Here is a 15,320-nt window from a genome sequence, read left to right on the forward strand (position 1 = left end):
GTCTGCGTCTCCCAGAGCGGCCGCCAGAGCCCGCCCGGGTCCGGCCGGGGCCCGGGGCCCCCGCCCGACTTGGGCAAGGGGGAGGCGAGCTTCAGCGGGGGGCGGGTCGGTGGCGCGCGGGCGTCAGGGGCCCCGGGGAGGAGCCAGCCCGGCGCGGCCGGCTGAAGAGCAGGCAGCTCTCTATAAAAGCCGCCGCTCTGGCGGGCGGCCGGGGAACGCGGGCGAGCGCAGCGCGGTGCACGCCGGCTGAGCCTGGCGAGGGCCAACGGCGCGCGGAGCCGGCGGAGCTGAGCGCGGTCAGGGGCTGAACCCCGCTTTCCCGGACGGACTACCACTCGGCTTGCCCGAGTCCCGGGACAAAACCGGGCGGGTCAGTGAGCCACCCGACCGCTCCGACCGCGGCGCTTCTGGCCCGCGAGGCGTGAGAGTGTCTCGGCTACCGACCCAGAGGTAAGCGGGCCGGCTCGGCGCGCCGGGTCTGTGCGGACTGCCCAGCCTCAGAGGGGAGGGGAGATGAGGGGTTCGGCGCCTCCACGGGTGATAGGGAAAACGCACCGCGTCGTGGGCTTGTTTGTCTGTCCACTCTGTGCTGTGCTGTCTGTTCGTCTGTCTGTCTGTCCACGTGTCTGTTGATGGGCACACGTCCGCTGTGGGATTTCTCTGAGGTCGTGTGAGACTTTGCAAGGAGCAGGTGCCAGGTGGGGCACCAGTGTTCTCGGAGCGCAAACGGCGGGGAGCAGGTCCCGTTTTCCGTAGAGTTCCCCTGTTCTGAATGTCTCCGGGGAGATGCTTGTGCCCCAAAGTGTATCGTCGAGGAGTGACTGCTCCGAGGGTCAGATCGTGGAGTCCAGCTCACATGGAGCCGGCTCACACCGTGCACTGGTGAGCGCACCTGGCAACAGGTCTGCGCCCTGCTGCTCGGCTTTGAGCACCTTTCCCCTCCGCCTCCTGCCGCCTCCCCGCGCGCTCTCTCCCCGACGGCGTGAGGCACCCAGCATCACTCTGGCACGCGACGGGAGGAGGTTAATTGAATGTTAGATGACAGGAGAGCCCCTACTGATGTCTAGACTGCGACGCCCAACCTGGCATCGCTACAAGAGGGTTCGGCAGTCCCTGGCGAGGAATGTCAGCTCCAAGAAAGGTCAAATAAGGTTGGGAAGAAAGACAGGGACCCGGCGGAGCCCAGGCCAGGGCCGTGGCCAGGTCTCCAGCTCGCCGCTCTGGGAACCAGGGCCAGAGACACTCTGGAGTGGAGCCGGAGGGACGCATGTGCTCTTAAGAAAGGAGCTCAGTGCGCCGAGGTCCTTCGCCGCCGCAGACTCGCTGTCCACGCTCTGAAGACCGCCGCGGTTCCCCAAGGGTCCAACACTACGGCCGTCCCAGGCGCGCCGCCAGGAGCCGGGTTTGAGGTCCTGAGTCCTGCTTCGTGCAGCCAAGGCTGCCCACAGGTGAGAAAACCCTTTTAAAACTGAACTTTTGATGTGTGAGCCAGTGCCTGGCTGCAGGCTGGGAGCGAGTCTGTCTCTCCATTCCGGCGGTCTGGAGCGTGATCCCGGGCGCGCCCGGGGGCGGGAGCCGGCGGCTCTGCGTGCCCAGGCGCGGCGCCACCATGGACAGCTCCCAGCCGCTTCCTCCACTCCCGGTCGGTGGCCCTGGGTCTCCCGGGGAAGTGGCGCGGCTTTCCTTCCAGACTCGGAGAGTAGGGGTACAGGGCAGGCGGAGAGGGACCGATGGTCTGTGGGAGCCTTCGGGATCCCGTCCCGAGGCGACGTGAGCCACTCAGGATAAAGGAAGCCTGGGTGGTTTGTGACCCGTTCCGAGATCCCCCTGAAGCTTAGCTCTTCCCCGACTTTCAGTGTGGTGTCGTGGGGGCTTCTCTGCAGCACCACGGGGCCCTTCGAGGTGTTGTAATTGTGCAATGCACGCTGAGACAGTGAGATAATGCCAGGCCTAATTAGAGACCCCCCCCCCCACCCCAAACTGTTTTAGGTGCATGACATAGGATCATGTTCCACTTTATTAAATTTTTTAGTAAATACGGTACCGGAAGGCGATACTAGTTTCACAGTTACAGGGACAGAAAAAGCAGATAGATCACGTTTACAGAGAATGAGTTTGGATGCGTTTGCAAAAGCACCTGTGCTGTTTTCCGAGCCCAATTGCTTCCTCATAACACTCTTAAAGAAGCTTCTTAGAGGCGCATAACACTCTTAAAGAAGCTTCCATTGGTTCCTCTTCAACCCAGTAGAGCATTCTGCAAGTTGGATGCCTGGAAACAGGCTGCGGAGAACCTGTAGGAGTTAATCTGGGCAAATTAAACATCTCCGTTCTCTGATAAGAAATGACATTGGCTGAGGCTCTTCTTTTTGTCATTTTTCAGCTATGTAGAAGATGTAGCTTCCTTCATCTTAACATTATCAGAAATTCAGAAGATCTGCTTCTGTTTGTGTCTGGTAGAAGGCCTATAGAGAGTAAAAACACTCAAGCATCTTTATTTATTTATTTTTGAAGACAGCTTTTGTGACTTTTCAAAAGTCACTTAAACTCTGTTTCCCCATATGGAAACTGGGGACAACACAACCAACCTTGCAGAGTTGCCAATGAGAATTAAGTAGTAAAATGTAAAGCACTTGTATCCATGCTAAACACAAAGAAAGCTCCTAAAATGGTAGTGATTATAAGTATATTTTACCTTTTTTTTTTTTTTTTTTGCCATGCCACTCAGCATGCAGGATCCTAGTTCCCCAACCAGGGGTCAAACCCATGCCCCCTGCATTGGGTGCTCAAAGTCTCAACCCCTGGATCACCAGAGAAGTTCCCAGAGGTATATTTTAAAGTTGGTTGTGCACTGCTTTTGGATTACATTCACCAGCCCTCTGCTGTCTCTCCTAACCTGGTGATTGTTTGATAGGGACTCCAGCTCCACTTTATATTCATGTTCAAGAACTTGTTGATAGAAATGATGAAAGTGCTGAAGTTGATTACAGTGTTGGAAAAGACAAAAGCAACAACAACAAAAAATCCCAACGTGTTCACCAAAGATCAGTGGAAGAATGTTTGAATGAAACAAATCAGTTGCCAGTTTTCCCCACCTATGCCACTTGGAGAAAGTAAGTCATTTTCAAAATGTTGTCACAGCCCTCTGGTTGAGATGATCTGTTCTTCCTGATCCTTCTCTCAGAGGAATTCAGGATCTTCTGAGGGACCTCCTTGTCCTCTTGGAGGTGAGGTTCCCTTGGGTATTGATGGGAAGTGCCCTCTGCAGCCCCATTTCTTGATTCCTAGAGGATGAAGTGTGGGGTCAATGTACTAGGGCAGCACATGGTCTAGGAAACCCCTGAATGGTTGCTCCCAATCAGGAGGCACATGCCCTTGTCTTTGAACCTTGCTTGGCTGTGAGACCTGGACCAAAACACTATCATACTCTGTCCTGGAGCATTGCCACTTAGGTGGTCACAGATAGATCTGAAGATTTCCTCCAGCTTTGTCTTTGAGGTTCTGTCTGGTGTGTGCATGCTCAATCATGTCTAACTGTTTGCAACCCTGTGGACTATAGCCCTCCAGGCTCCTCTGTCCATAGGATTCTTCAGGCAAGAATACTGGAGTGGGTTGCCATGCCCTCCTCCAGGGATCTTCCTGACCCAGAGATCAAACGCTTATCTCCTGCACTGGCAGATGGATTCTTTACCACTGAGTCAGGTTGAATATGTGACGTCATGCAAAAGTTTGGATAATAGGGTTGTACTGAGTCCAATCTCACAGATTTCCTCCCCCCCCCACAAAAAGTATGGGTGTACATGTGGGTGTCTGTGTGTGTTTCTTCCAGTTTCACATTCTGATGCTCTTAGATTTTCCATATTTTTTTTTTCCTTAGTAGATCAAAGTCATCTTAGCTCCCTCCATCTGGAAGGAGTGGAACTGATGGATGCAGTCCATGGATTCTGGGAATCTTTCGTCTACCTGGTGACGTGAATGATGACGTGGGCCCTGGCTGAACTTGAAGTCATGATTCTCTTCTCTGGACTCCTGTACTGTTCCAGTTTCCAGCACATAAGACTTACTGGTAGGAAAACTATCTAACTACAGAATTCTTTTGGAGCTCTGTCCTGGAGGGCCAAAGAGGGAGAGGAACTGGTGTGAGAGGCAGAAAGAGGCTCTTCATGGATCCTGTAGCACTCTGTCTGCTGCAGCAGCTTCTGAGTGGCTGGGACAGACAGATCAAATAGCAAAGGTGGCATTCAGTGGGGATGACTGGAGGGCTAACAGGGGTGACTCTCAGCATCTTTTGAGGCCTGCCACTTACGTGACCCCCTTTTAGTACCTCATGTGGTATTGATGGAGCAGCACAGTTTGACAGGATAAACGCATTTTGCATTTGTAGGTATAACTCAAAAGATAAATATAAGCATGTTGGTTCCGAAAAGGAACAAAGTTATGTTTATGGGTCAAATCCACAAGATCCCATATCCATGATCAGTCTAGGCAACATCTCTCTCTTTTTAAAATTTTTTAATTAAGTAATTTGGCTACACTGGGTCCTATTGAATGGGCGGGAGTTTGAGCAAACTCTGGGAGATAGTGAAGGACAGGAAAGCCTGTGTGCTATAGTCCATGGAGTGACAAAGAATTGGACACGACTGAGCCACTGAACAACAACAAGCCTGGGTCCTAGTTGCAGCATGCAGGATCTTTAGTTGTAGCATTTGAACTCTTAGTTTCAGTGTGTGGGATTTAGTTCCCTGACTAGGGATCGAACCTGGGCCCCCTGCTTTGGAAGCTTGGAGTCTTAGCCACTGGACCACCAGAGAAATCCCTGCATCTCTCTTTCCGCATGATGGCAAATACCAAAATGGTTCACCTCCTCCAGGTATTGCATCAGTTGTTTCCTTCTGCTGCATTTTTAATCATTATATGGAGGCAACTCAGTTTCTTTTCAACAGGGAACAGGAAGTGATTACATTCTTACTCTCTTGGGTCTGGTTAGGTTAGCAGGAGGTTAGGATGGTAATGGGTCTGGGCAGAGACTGAGTTCCTTTTTACTGTTTTGCTGGCTGATCAGCTGGGCCCAGAGCCTCCTTCCCCAAGAGCCTGGCAGATGGACATTTTGGTAAATTGGACAGAACTGTGGTGCCTATTAGGCTGCTCTGATGGCTCAGCTGGTAAGAACCTGCCTGCCAATGCAGGAGACCCAAGAGACTGGGGTTCAGTCCCTGGCTGGGAAAGATCACCTGGAGAAGGAGATGGCAACACACTCCAGTCTTCTTTATTATTCTCAATTTGCTTATTTTTAATTGGAGAATAATTGATTTGCAATATTGTGTTGTTGGTTTTTTTTGCCATACATCAACATGGATCAGCCGTAGGTATGCATATGTCCATTCCCTCTTGATCCTCTTTTCCACTTCCCACTCAAGTATTTTTGCCTGGGAAATTGCATGGACAGAGGAGCCTGTTGGCCTACTGCGTGGGGTCGCAAGGTCAGATACCACTGAGCGCTCACGCACACACATGGTACATATCACAGTGAGTCTTATTAACATCTACACTTCCAGGGGCTCTCCTAGCCTCTCTGGAAGGTTCCCTATCCTCTTTCCTCTCTCTGCTTTGGTACCAGGCTTCATTCAGACTTGGCTCTTTGGAGGAGAGGCTGTCTGCAGAGAAATGTCATCAAATATACATTTGCTTTCTGCTTTGTACCCGCAGTGCCAGGAAACTCACTTCTCCACCCCAAGGGAGAGGAGCTGTGACTCTCCCCTCCTATGTTACCTTCCAGGGCCCCTCTCTAGGCTCAGTTTGGCTCCAAGCATCTGAGTCCACCTCTCCCTTTCCACCCACTGCAGGTGAGGGAGCGCTGGTTTCTGTGTGGTGGAGCCCAGGCAGCTACCTCCCCCACCGACACTCACTCAGAACAGGTTTCCGCTCTCTAGCTCCGGACAGTCTGGCTCCTCGTGTGGGGAAATTGCTGAGGCATTATCTGAATCTTTCACAAGGACAGCCACATGATAGATATAACTTGGGTTTAAAGTGCTTTAACCAGACAACAGCTTTTGCAAACCCTAAGCATTTCTTTCCTTCAGCTGTCCATAGAAGAGCTTAGCCATTAGGCATTTTCTGTCAGAGGGAAGGCCCATCTAGAAAAAGGTCCTTCTGGCATGCAAAGTATTTGTGCTAGACTATTGCCTCTCTTGTCTCTATTCATCATGGGGGGTGGGGTGGGCGTGGTGGGGCAGGAGGCCACAGACTTCTCCAGGAGCCTGCTATACTATGTGGCCCTTTCTGGGATCAGGAGTTCATGCTGGTGGCCTGAGGCTTTAAGGCTATGAGGACAGACCCAGCCCATGGGGCTTCCCAGGTAGCACTAGTGGTAAAGAACCTGCCTGCCACTGCAGGAGACTTAATAGACCTGGGTTCAATCCCTATGTTGGGAAGATCCCCTGGAGGAGGAAATGGCAACCCACTCCAGTATTCTTGCCTAGAGAATCCTCATGGACAGAGAAGCCTGGTGGGCTACAGTCCATAGGATCGCAAAGAGTTGGATACAACTGAAGCAACTTAGCTCAGCACGTGGGACCAAGGAAGGTACAGTGGCAGAGGTTTTTAGACTCGAACATGCAAGCAAGTCACTGGGGCGCTTGTAAAAATGCAACTTCTGATCAGACAGATCTGGGGGGGTGGGGCCAGCATCTGCATTTCTGACAAGCTCCCAGGTGATGCTGCTGGTCCACAGATCTTCCTTTGGGTCGTCAGGGCCTACATCATTGCTGACATTTTGTGACGCTAATGCAACTTTTATTTTTTTAAGGTCTTCATACTTAAAATTTTATTTATTTATTTATTCATTGGCTGTGTTGGGTCTCTTTTGCTGCTCAGGCTTTTCTGTAGCTGTAGTGCGTGGCTGTCTCATTGCAGTGGTTTCTCTTGTTGCGGCTCATGGGCTCTAGAGCAGAGGATCAGTAGTTACAGTACATGGGCTTAGTTGCTCCAGGCTTGTGGGATCTTCCTGGATCAGGGATTGAAGGTGCATCTCCTGCAATGACAGGCAGATTCATTACCACTGAGCCACCAGGGAAGCCCTAACTCAACTCGTTTTGGTGTAGTTAGAGTCCATTTCTGATGTCCAAGTAGATGGGGCCCAGCTGGCCGGTGTCCTTCTAATGACCTGCTAACGACCCTTCAAATTCTTGGAGATAATTGTTGTCACTCCTAAGCTGTCTTATCAGTAGACTAAATATCTTGAACCCCTTTGAGTTTCCCCTTTTCCCGGTCATAATAAATTTTCCAAAGCTCCCTGGGCCAAGTTACTTTTAAATGCAAGACCATTGTGAAAATGGCAATTTATCTTTGCCTGGCAGAGGCATTTGAGTGTAATTTTGGTGGTATTAAGAGATCACTTGGGGAATTTCATCTCAGTCCTCTTCCAGACACTGAGAATTCGTGTTTACATTTCAACAACTTTATTTGACTCTGAAGGTCACAACTTTTTTTTTTTTTTTTGAACCTGAAAGTGAAATTTAGGCTCAATGATCTTCCTCAACTGCCCTCCCTATGGCATTCCTGTGGGGATGAACTGGCCATCAGAGATGCCCCCTGCAGCCCAAGATGCAGGTATGCAACTGCATCCACTGCTGCATCTGGGAGCAGGGAAGAAATTAACTACTGGTTTGAGCATCTTCTAGGGGGAGACCCTGTGTTAGCCATGGAGGAGGCATAGTTGAATAAGTGATTTCTGTCCTCCAGAGCTAAGAGTCCCATGAGGGGTTGTTGTTTAGTCGCTCAGTTGTGTCGAGCTCTTTGTGGCCCCATGGACTGTAGCCTGCCAGGCTCCTCTGTCCATGGGATTCTCCAGGCAAGACTACTGGAGTGTGTTGCCATTTTCTTCTCCAGGGGATCTTCCTGGACCAGGGATCAAACTCGTGTCTTCTGCATTGGCAGGCAGATTTTTAACCACTGAGCCACCAGGGAAGCCCCCCATGGGGAAGCAAACATCCAAATCACTGGTTGCCATGCAGTGTGACTGGGGCTAGGACAGATGGGTCAGGAGGTGTGGTGGGCAGAGGGCCTGTTTGGGGCAGGCAAAGCCAGGGGACATCCCAGGAAGCTCCCCTGAGAAGCGGCATGAGAAGAGGTGCATCTAGAAGGATTAGCAGGAGTTTATAGGGCTTTTCTGGGGCTTCTCGGGTGGCTCAGTGGTAAAGAATCCACCTGCCAATGCAGGAGATGCAGGTTCGATCTCTAAGTTGGGAAGATCCCCTGGAGAAGGAAATGGCAACCTGCTCCAGTATTCTTGCCTGGCAAATCCCACAAATAGAGGAGCCTGGCGGGCTATAGTCCATGGGACCACAAAAGAGCTGGACACAGCTGAGCAACTGAGAGCACACAGAGGAATTTTCTGGTGAGGCAAATGTGGAGAGTGGAGTTCAGAAGGCATTCTGCACAGAGAGGAGGCCATGCAGAAAAATCCAGAAGCACAGACAAGCCTAAACATTTCATTTCTTGAAACCCTTCAGTTCCATGAAGCTCTGTAGCTGCCTCAGGTGCGTGAACTCTCTAAAGTTGAAGAGAGAGAACATCCTTCTCGGCATCTGTAGGTCTCTGGAGCCTTTGTCTCTCAGGCCAGTGGTTTAAAACTACTTTAACTGTAAATTTTTTTTCTACAAAATCTTACTAAATCCAATTTACAAACCAGAGAAAGCGTGGGTGTGGCTGTGAGGGTTTGGATTTTATCTTGTGGCCTCTAAGAATTCCACAGAACTGTAGGAGTTCCATGGAGCATGGTTTGTAAACCTCTGTCCTGGAGAATTTTTTATTGCTTTTGGCAGCCCTATGAAGAATGTTATCTTAGTTTTATTGTGATTGGTCTTGCTGCCTCTTCTTGACATTCTGGATGCCTTGCTGGTTGTTGTGTCAATAGTTGTCAGTGGAAGGAAACCAGCATTGTCCTGTGTGACACTCTGACAAATGTGGGGCACACAGACTCCCCGTGAGAAAGGGTGTGTGGCAGGTGCTGGCTCAGAAGTCTCCAGCAGTAGCTGTCCACCGGGGAACATGAAGAGAGCAATGAGCTTCTTGCAGAAATGGGCTTTCTACTTGCAACCTTGTCTAACAGTCCAAGACTTTTCAGATTCTGAAAAAGTTGGCAAGGGAAAAAAATAAAAGCATATTTCTGGGTATAAGACTCAACAAATTCTACCCAGGATCTTGCATCTCTTTTCACTGGTGTAAACTAGCCAAATGTGAAATTTAAAGGCAGGATGTTTTTGAGAGTGAGTTTTGAAAAGGAACTGTTAAGCCAGAAGCTTAAGAATGGAAAAGTTCCACTGGCCCAGGGTGAGGCGGAAGGTTCCAGTTCAAGCTGGAGCTCCTGTGTGCGTCTTACAAAGCTCTCTCAAAGGAGAAAATTGATGCTCTAAATGGAACAATGCCTGAAGGGAGCCCCACCCCTCACTGATGGATGATCCTCATTCTTAGAAAGGGATCTGAAGAACTCCCTGTATGCACTGTGTGGGCATGCGTGCTAAGTCACTTCAGTCGTGTCTGACTCTTTGTGACCCTGTGGACTGTAGCCCACCAGGCTCCTCTGTCCATGGGATTCTCCAAGCAAGAATACTGGAGTGGGTTGCCGTTTCCTTCTCCAGGGGCTCTTCTTGACTTGGGGATCGAACCCCTGTCTCATGTCTCCTGTGTTGGCAGGTGGGTTCTATATTAGTAGTACCACCTGGACACATAGCAAACTCTAAAAGCATCATCATGTGACTGATTTAAGGTGATGAATGTAAGGCATACTCAGTCTAGAGAGCACTACTGGTTACTTGAGAAACCCTGATGGAGGGAAGGGACAGTGAGGGTTCCCTTCAGGATGTACATGTGCTGTTGCCTGGGGCTGGGTCTGCTGCCAAACCAACAACCCACTGAACTAGGCAGTGTCAAGAAAGCTGGTGATCAGCAGCCTCTCTATCCAGATGGCCTTGTGTCCAGGAGTCTTGACATCAGCCCCCATTGCTTTGGAAACTGGTCCACTGGAAACTACGGGCTTGACTCCCAAACTGTGAGGATTCAGCTTCCTCTTGTCTCCTAGGGCTGGCCTTACACTGGGGCTCTCCTAGGGCTCTTAGGTTGCCCTGATCTGTCGGGACAGGTGACCAATGACACAGGCTTCCTAGATCCCACAGGACTGTCTGATGGATGGCCGGTGATGAGCCTGAGCTGTCTAGTTGGTTGCAGCGGCTACTGCCCGGCTCTCACCCCGCTGTGTGCCCTCCTTCCCTCTGCTCCCTGGAGGGGGCAATGGTGTCTGCATATGAGTGATAAGGACACTGTTGCCCAAGGGTTCAGAGCTGGTACAGAATGATCTTTTTTTTTTTTTTTGCTGCATGATACGTGAAACTTCCCAGACCAGGGATTGAAACTGCGCCCCTTGCAGTGGAGACTTGCAGAGTCTCAACCCCTGGACCATGAGGGAAGTCCCAGGAGGACATCTTGGATATCTGTCTAGCTCTTAGTCCAGTGCATCAGTAACTCGCCTTCTTTCTAGGGCTCTTGTGCTTGCTGTGTAGTAGGGGCCATTATTCCCAGCTTGGTCTCCTTGAACTCCCCTAATTCTTGGGGCTTAGGACTCAGCTTCCCAGGCAGATAGTGGCCATGCAGAGCAGTTCCCCATCCCATAGAGAACAACCAGAATGAACCTCAAAAGGACTGAGGCAGGGAGCAGATTTAGGCAAACCGTTAACATTTTTTGTTTGAAAAACAAACTGGTGGTTTATGACGAGCCTGTTTCAAAGCCGGCTGTGTTATAACCACTGAGTAATTCACTCGTGTGTCAATTTTCCAAAGGATTGGGTTCAGGAAAACCTCAAACATAGTGGCTAAGTACTGTTCCTTTCCTTTAAAAATTGTGTTTATTTTGGGAGGAATTTAATCCATATGTTTCAGATCTATTTCTATGTTACTCAGCAAAAGGTTGTTTTTTTTGCCCAGCATTGCTAAGCCATGAGTCCACTCCATCCCTTTCTCTTCCCTTCCCACAGCCATCCCCAAGCTTCACCCCACAGGTGCTCACAGCTGAGCCCCAGGCTTGTTGCTGGTCAATTCTATAGCATTTTATGTGTACTAAGTGCGGAGTCACTTCAGTCATGTCTGACTCTGTGACTCTCATGGACTGTAGCCTGCCAGACTCCTCTGACCATGGGATTCTCCAGGCAAGGATACTGGAGTGGATTGCCATGCTCTCCTCCAGGGGATCTTCCTGATGCAGGGATCAAACCCATGTCTCTTACATCTCCTGCATTGGCAGGAGGTTTTTTTTTTTTAACTACTAGCGCCACCTGGGAAGCCCATTTTATGAGACACGAGAAACTGTAGGTCCTGGAGGCAAAAAGAAAAATCAGTGATACTATTTCTGTCTTTCTTGAAAATTTTGATGTTTGATTCACTATAGATTTCTGGCATTTATTTAGATATGTTGCATGTTGTGATACAATATTAGTTATATTGATTGACTGAATTTTTGGTCCTATCTTAAATTTTGCATCTTCGCCTCAACTTTCTTCTGACCAACCTCCTTCAGGGATCTTTCCTGTTGGGAAGGCAAAGTCTTTTTCATAAGTGCTGGTTCTGTTCTGATATTTTCTGATGCAGAGCTGTCTGTGATGACCTAGAGTGGTGGGATTGGGGTGGGTGTGAAGCTCAGGATGGGGGGGATATATGTATACATATAGCTGATTCACTTTGTTCTACAGCAAAAATAACACAACATTTTAAAGCAATTATACTGTAATAAAACATATATATAAATATATCATATGGTTGTCTTGTAAGAATGAAAACAGATCGATATAGGAGGCTAAATATCCTACAGATATTTTGCAGAATGTATGAAAATTTTATGTATGATATGTGCTATGCTAAGTCACTTCAGTCATGTCCAACTCTCTGCAACCCTGTGGACTGTAGCCCTCTAGGCTTCTCTGGTCCATGGGATTCTCCAGGCAAGAATACTGGAGTGGGTTGCCATTTCCTCCTCAGGGGATCTTCCTGATCTAGGGTTTGAACTTGCATCTCCTGCATTGCAAGCGAATTCTCTGAGCCACTCTGGGCCATTCTCTGAGCAATTCTCATTGCTGAGCCACCGGGGAAGCTCCAGTGTAAGACATAGGCAGTATCAATTCAGTGAGGGAGAATGTGGTTTGTTCAGTGAACATATCTGGGTATTATTATTTTTCACAAAAGGAGATCAGTGTCAGAGACAGGGGAGCAAGCTTTGAGGATGCTTAGGGATGCTAGGAGTCTTAGGGAAAGTGGAGGAGAGGTGTGTGGGTCCTCTCTAGACATCCATGTGATCTGAAGCTGATATTTTCCCTTCTCCGTTGCTTGTCTTCCATTCCGGGGATAGAGGAATTGTGTTCCATGGTAAATATTTTGCCAATTATGCTGGACTGATTTGTCACTGTGTCTGTGAGTTCTTAAGAAGGCCCTGAGTTCACCAGATTTCTCAATTCAGTTCCTGGGAACAAAAGGGAAAGCAGTTATAGGATCTGGGCTTCGGAGCTTTCATAGGCAGGGATTTCTTCTCAGTGAAGTGATTTTGTGAAAATAAAAAGTACAGCCATCTCGGAGGCACCAACTTGGTTCTCAGCATTGAGGAACCTCAGAGTTTCCTTTGATGACCTAACTGTGGGCTGTGTATATACTTGAACTTACTTGGTGGCAGAGTTGAAATCTGTTTTTAATTTTAAAATCATTGGGCAACATTGTTACAAATGGTAATAGATAAACATGCCCCGGGATTTTCTGAGAAGAACCAGTGCCAGTGAAGTTCATTTTTACTTTAAATATGCCCCACATACAGTTATTTTAAATAAGAAACTATTTTTAACATGGAGAAGAAATGATGTTTTTATTGAATCTTGCTTATTAAGTGTGAGCTTGAGCTTCTGCTCTGCTGGGGTTGTTTGAGGACATCACCTTTCCAAAGTCGGGGGATCAGAGAGGTGTAGAGTCACATTTTAGTTTTATTTTTATTTTTTGGATGAGCCTCCCAGCTGGGGATTACATTCCGCCACCTCACTCCTTCCTCTCTTTTTTTGGCCAGGGCACACGGCGGGTGGGATCTTAGTTCCCCGACCAGGGGTCGAACCCCGGGCCCTCAGAAGTGAGAGCTTGAATCCTGACCACTGATCCACCTGAGGTCACTCGCCTGGGTGTGATGGAGTTGGCAGAGGAACCCAGGTCCGTGTGAATCTGAAAGCCCATGCTCCAAATAATGACTGATGTTGCTTGATTCTTAAATTTTGAGGAAGCATGTTTAGGGGAATACTGTAATTCATAGTAAAGCATTTTGAGAATAATAGAAGTTTTGAGAATAACAGGTAACCCAAACACAGTTGTTGATTTACCAGCTCTTTCGGGACACTTAGGAGTCAGAAATGACTTCATGACATTTCCGTGTTGTGGAGAAGCTCTCAGTTGAGAAGATGGGTAGGCCTTCAGGTGCCTATAGTCTGTGCTGTAAGACAGGTGGACAGTATGGAAGCACTGCAGATTGGTGAGAAATAACTTTTCTGGGGAAAGAGACAAGGTGTCATGGAGGGAGTGTTTTTTTTTTTTTTTTTTTTGAGTATACAATGTTGTGTTAGTTTCTGCTAATACACTAACGTATAGTGACTCAGCTATGCATAGACATATAGCCCCTCTTTTTTGGATTTCCTTTGCATTTAAGTCATTACAGGGCATTGAGGAGAGTTCCCTGTGCTCTACATTAGGTTCTTATTATGCATCTATTTTATATACAGTAGTATGTATATGTCAATCCCAGTCTCCCAATTCATCCCACCCCTCTTCCCCTCTTGGTGTCTGTACGCTTGTTCTCTGTGTCTGTGTCTCTATTTCTCCTTTGCAAAAATGGTTAGTCTGTACCATTTTTCTAGATTCCACATATATGCATTAATATATATGATATTTGTTTTTCTCTTTCTGACTTTACTCTGTATAACAGTTTCTAGGTCCATCCACATCTCTGCAAATGGCACAATTTCATTCCTTTTTATGGCTGGGTAATATTCCTTTATATATATATATACACCTATACACCACATCTTCTTTATCCTTTCCTCTGTTGTTGGACATTTAGGTTGTTTTCATGTCCTGGCTGTTGTAAATAGTGCTGCTATGAACATTTTTGTGCATGTATCTTTTGTAATTATGATTTTCTCAGGGTATATACCCAGCAGTGGGATTGCTAGGTCATACAGTAGTTCTGGTTTTAGTTTTTTAAGGAATCTCCATGCTGTTCTCCACAGTGGCTGTACCAATTTACGTTCCCATCAACAATATAGGAGGGTTCCCTTTTCTCCACACACTGTCCAGCATTTATTGTTTATAGATTTTTGATAATATTATTTGATTGGGCCTTGAAGGAGGATATGGTTTTGCTGGCTGGAGGAGAGAAGGTTAGGAGGGAAGGACTAGCCTGAATTTAGTTTAGAGTATCCAGAAATCAGATATTTGGGGGAAGGTCTAGGAGTTCCCTGGAAATGAGACCATACAAGTGAGGACAGGTGACGGTGGTCCTTAAAAGCTGAGTCAGGGCATTTTTCTATGTGACTTTGATGAGGGGAGGGGTGTAATCAGTAGTTGGACACTAGACCATTGCTCCTGCTGGCAGGTGGCTTGGGTGTCCCTCACTTCTGAGGGTAGTGTTCCTGGCAGGAAGTCCATTTGAGAATACCAGTTCTCACCTGAGAATGTACTTGTTAGGGTCCAATGAAGGCATTAAGAACTGCATTGCCCATAATGAAATACTGGTGCTGGGGCCAGAGGGAGAACATTAAGCTGGAAGTGTTTCGGGGACCTCATGGCCTCATGTGAGGCCCAGTCCCTCTGCAGCTTGAGCTCTGAGCCTTTGAGGAGAATGTTCTGAGACTCGTGTGTCTTTGGAATTATCCTTCCAGGCCAATGCTTTCTGTATCCACTCTCAGTGTGGGAGCAGAGTGTTCGAGTCTTCATCCTGTGACTTTTGTGCTAATTATTTTTATACTTAAAAAATTTTTAAGTGTATTTATTTATTTATGGCTGTGCTGGGTCTTGGTTGCTGCTTGGGCTCTTCTTGAGTTGTGGTGAGTGGGGAGGCTACTCTCTAGCTGTGGTGCACAGGCTTCTCATTGCAGTGGCTTCTCTTGTGGAGCACGGGCTTTAGGGCAGAAGAACTTCAGTAGTTGTGGTGCATGGACTTAGTTGCCCAGTGGCACGTGGGATCCTCCTGGATCAGGGATAGAACCCTTATCCCTTGAACTGGCAGGCAGACCCCCAACCACTGGACCACCAGT

At 48.2% G+C, this 15,320-nt stretch overlaps 1 protein-coding gene across 1 annotated transcript in view; it reads left to right on the forward strand.

The window, feature by feature from the left end:
• Nucleotides 1-299: 299 nt before the first annotated feature.
• The window catches only part of CEMIP (cell migration inducing hyaluronidase 1), a 160,606-nt gene continuing 145,585 nt past the window's right edge, over nucleotides 300-15,320 (forward strand). The window contains exon 1 of the mRNA XM_061158852.1: nucleotides 300-450. The gene's annotated coding sequence lies outside the window, so the exon portion shown is untranslated. The remainder of the gene's footprint in view (nucleotides 451-15,320) is intronic.

This window comes from Dama dama, chromosome 13, assembly GCF_033118175.1.
Source record: "Dama dama isolate Ldn47 chromosome 13, ASM3311817v1, whole genome shotgun sequence".
NCBI classification, from domain to species: Eukaryota; Metazoa; Chordata; class Mammalia; order Artiodactyla; family Cervidae; genus Dama; species Dama dama.